This window comes from Primulina huaijiensis, chromosome 4 (assembly GCF_012295235.1).
Source record: "Primulina huaijiensis isolate GDHJ02 chromosome 4, ASM1229523v2, whole genome shotgun sequence".
Lineage (NCBI taxonomy): Eukaryota > Viridiplantae > Streptophyta > Magnoliopsida > Lamiales > Gesneriaceae > Primulina > Primulina huaijiensis.
Genome location: NC_133309.1, coordinates 14,820,596 through 14,825,443, shown reverse-complemented (window position 1 = coordinate 14,825,443; position 4,848 = coordinate 14,820,596).

The window sequence follows — 4,848 nt, the reverse complement described above, 5'->3', positions numbered from 1 at the left end:
CGAAACATATAGGAGTCGATGCATTGTAGTCGGGGATTCACCGCTTACCTTCGGGTATGGATATCCTATGTGATCTCATGTATATGTAGTTTGAAATCTCTGATCAGAGTATGGTGGTAATTATGAAAGGGGTTTCATAGATTACACCATCGATGCAACTACGACATGACACATAGTATCGATTCATTGACAACTCTCGATATACCAATGGTTGTCGAATCGGTCGGGATATATGAGTTGAAGGGACCGTACTGTACGCTAACCATAATTGAATGGTTCTTGCAGGCACTATCATTTGATAACTAGGGAATCATGTAAGCGATGCTGCTAGGCGTTTAACATGATTGGTTGGGTACTATCAAACTTGAGTTCTGACGTTTTTATTATCAAGGAGTTGATAAGTAAGAATGGAGCAATTGGGGTATGCTCGTATAAGGACATGTTTAGTCCAAATCACATGGAGATGTGAACCCACGGCTAGTTGTATCAATGAACTATTGTGGGCCACACAAGTGCTAGCTTTCTAGATCCCGCTGAGATGTAAAAATAGTTCAATGTGTTGAACGGCTTATGAAGGAGTTTATAAGCGTAAGGAAAAATAGAAGTATGACTTCTATGAGAGAAATGTAATTTTTAATTTATGAATGTGTTCCTAATTTAAAAGTTGGTGAAATAAATAATGTATTTGAAAATTATGATTTTCATAAACATTATTATGGAATAAATTAAATTAATTCAAATGTTGAATTTATTAAACACTAGTGGGCCTAGTAGAGTCCAAATAATTAAATTAATTCAAGTGTTGAATTAATTAAATCATATTGGATCATGTAGAGCCCAATAGAAAATAATTATTCAACTAGTGGGCTTGAGTAAAATCAAGTTATATTTAAATGGTCTCAAATATGTTTGGGACATTTAAATAAAAGTCCATGGGTTCTTGTAAATGTTACAAGCCCACTTACATTGCATTCTTGGGAGGTGAAGAGTTGGGGATTACTTTTTATTAAAAAATTGCATGGCATGCTAAAGGTGGTCTTTACTTTTTCACACACCAAGACAACTCATTCACTCCTTCATTGGACCTCACTTGGCCGAAAGTTTCATCACATTTCTCTCCAATTTTCTCTTCATTTTTGGTTGACAAAAACACTCACTTCTCCTTGAAAAATCCTAATATTTTTCTAGTGCAAAATATGAGGGGATCTTCCTAGTTGGTGGTGGGCCTAATTTTGAAGCAAGGAAGCTTGTAGACTGGGTCATCCATTGAAGAGCTAAGTTGTTTACAACTTGGTTGGAGCCATAATCAATCCTTGTGATTGATAGGTAATTATCTAAACACCCTATGTATGACATATTGTATTTTGTATTTGCTACACATCTTAGTGGAGGGTGTTCGAATTTCGTGTTGAAAAACAATTTTAAAACTTCCGTTGCGCATTTGAACACCTAAAATCGATCCCTTTCAAGTGGTATCATGAGCTAAGGATACTATTTTGTGTAGCATTTACATAAAATTCTATTGAGGTCAATTTCTAACCGCATGAGATGGTACATAAAATTCTATTGAGGTCAATTTCTAACCGCATGAGATTGATTTTTGCAACAAAATCGAGGCCGCCTTTTGGGGAAATTTCGGATGCTGCCCATTTCGGGCAGCCCCCCATTTTGGGCAGCAAAGGCAGCCCCTTCCAAAAGTGTTTTGGATTATCAAAGTGTCATGGGCCTTGATGTTGTTGGGCCATTAGATGGCTAACATATTTGTGAAATTTAAATAGGCCAAAATGTTTTTGGTGAAAAATGATTTTTTGGGCTCTTAAGTTTAAATTTACAAAAGTTGCAAATATTTTCTCATGAAATAAATAATTTAAGTTGGACTGTAATTATTTTTAGTAAATGGTGATTCACAAAAAATTCGGCTATAAATAAATTAATTAGAAAGTAGACAAAGGAGTTTGTATACTTTGTTAATGTAGTTTATAATCGTGGCGGTTAGTGATTGGATCAAGATATATAATATTGGATCAATTAATTATTGTGATAATTAATTGATGGTGTATGATATGTGATATTATGCATGAAGGATGATCAACAGCCCAAGCCCAATTTGTTAGGTGTATGCTAGGATATTTTGTGTTGAATGATTGTAATAATGATCAATTTTTAAAGTGGGCTTGGTTTATGGCTCGTTCCCACCCCCATGAGATGTATCCCTATTTGCCGTGGATATTTATTTGTAAATATTAGTATAGTGGAAGATCAAGATTTGAAGATGGTGGCCTTGATGATTATGAAGATCGAAGACATGTAAATATTGGAAGCTAATGTAATAGTTGCATTTGCATCCCATGCATTTCCTTAGGATTGGACCTTGGCCTGTGTTTAGCTCACACGGGCAATTAGTATTGGGACGATTGATCATCCTTGTTTGTTTACTGTTTATAATAAATGCATGATATGTTATAAATAATGAGTATGTGCGTTATTATTATGATAATAACAAAGTTGCATGAATCCGGCAATCATACGATCAAACATGGCGAGCTTTTAAAATAAAATTAATGATGAGACCTTTCAAAATTAAAAACCCTCATTTTGAATAAGATTCAAAATTAATATCAAGCCCGAAAAGGGGAATTATAAAGTTGTTTATAATTTCCATGTCTTCCATCGACAATGAGTGCATGATGAACACTACCCGTGTTCGGGGCTTGGCTCATATTATTGGGGGACCCTGGGTGCCGGAAAGCTGTGACATCCATTGACATGGTGATGTGAACTACGTGGAACTCCCATGATTTCGGCTCATATTATTGAGGGAACTCATGGGACCGTCCATTAAGGTTCTGTTGGGACATCGTATTCTCGCACCCAAGACGCAGCGGAAGTATAAAAATTTTGTTCTTGGGCGTCGTGTGTTTAAAAACATCCATAGGGTGTTTAGAATTATACCTTTGCGTTTTAAACGCTGGACTCCAAACTATTCCGGTTTTTACGCGGAGATAGTTCTTCTTGTAAATCCCTATGAACGGATCTTCTCCTTTGGTCATCTTATTGGGTCCACGATCAGAAACTGAATTCCTCGTTTGGTTTGCACTAGAAAATCCAAACGATTTATGCGTTGAGACTATAGCCTCCGAATTTCCAAAATCCGGAGACGAAGCGGCACGGCGGTGGAAGAACAAGGAAGAAGCTTGCGGCCAAATTTTTTTCCCAAAAAATGAAGTGGCCGAGAGATGGTTTTCATTAGAATCTTAATTGAATGTTAATCAATTATTTAGAAAAACTAATGAAGTCAATAATCCCAAAATTATATGACTTGATTTTGCTTCCAATTCAATTCCTTTTGGCCGTGAGATTACCTTTCAATTGGGAAGGAATTCTTGTGAATTTTATGGAAAAAAATCTCTCTTGAATTATGCCCTATTATGGTATATTTATAGAGTGAGACGCCTAATCTAATTAGGAGTCCTTCTCCCACAAGAACTCTATATTTTCATTATAATTAAATTCTCATATAATTAATATATAATGTATTTATTAACCTTTAATAATACATGATATAATAATATCATATACACATATTTTATATCACCATATAAAATATATATATACATGTATATGCATATTAAATTAAATAACCATTATTTAGTTTATAAATTAACTCTTTAGTTAATTTAATTCTAGACTATTCTAGAATATTTATGAGAATTTGTACATGTTAGTAGTCACCACTACTAGCACCACTTATTTAATTAGTAAATTCAAAATTCACTAAATAAATGATTTCGAACTCATTATAACCCCGATCGACGATCCGAGAACGCCGACGTATCAAGGATACAAATCTTGTTCATATAATGAAAATCGAAAATTTCGAAGATCAAAATTTTCACTTACCATATTGGGCAACTGCCAGTTTTAGTGAACTCCTTCACAAAACAGGCAGTTCCACTCTCCTTCCTTATTTAGCAATCAAGCTAACTTCCATTTCTTCCATCCTATGGAATCAGCTCATAAACTCTTTTATAAGCTTCCTGTTTGATCTCCATCAAACTATAGTCGCCAAATTCCAACTCTTTGAAATTTGACTATCTCAAAGGCAACACAGAATCCGATACTTGTGTGACCCTCAATGGTTCAGGGATACAGCTAGCCTTGGGTTCACATCTCAATGTGATTCAGAATAACATTTATTCTTATTCAGGCTTACCCTAGTTAGCCCCATTCTTTTCATCAACACCTTGATCAAGAATGTCAGAACTCATTTCTGATTGCACCCATCGGATCATGGTAAGAGCGTCTAGTAGCATCGCCCCATGATCCCCTAGGTATCATTGATAGTGCCTGGAAGAACCTTTAGTCATGGTTAGCGTACTGTACGGTCCCTTCAACACATATATCCCGATCGAATCTGCAACCATTGGTATATCGAGAGTTGCATATGAATTTGATAACGATGCGATTTATCTTTGAGTACTAATTGTGGCATGGTATGTGCAACTAGGAAAACACCTTTCCCTAAAGCACATTTCTTGCTCTGGCCAGAGACTCCCTCCACTATTAACTCATCAGATCACATAGGATATCTTCACCCGTGGGCGAAACGGTGAATCCCCGACTACAATGCATTTGCTCCTACGTATTTCGAAACGACACCCAAACTCTCCACCTGATGACCCTCGATGGAGTCGGTAAACGGATCAAAGTGCATGCTAGTACGTATAGCCCCTACATTGTCCCGGGTCAAAGGACTAATGGTGTACAACCATAACTGTGGACTATTCCACTCGATAAGTGAGAACCACTTGGACAGTCCGAGGGAGGGTTGCTCAGTGCATCATCATA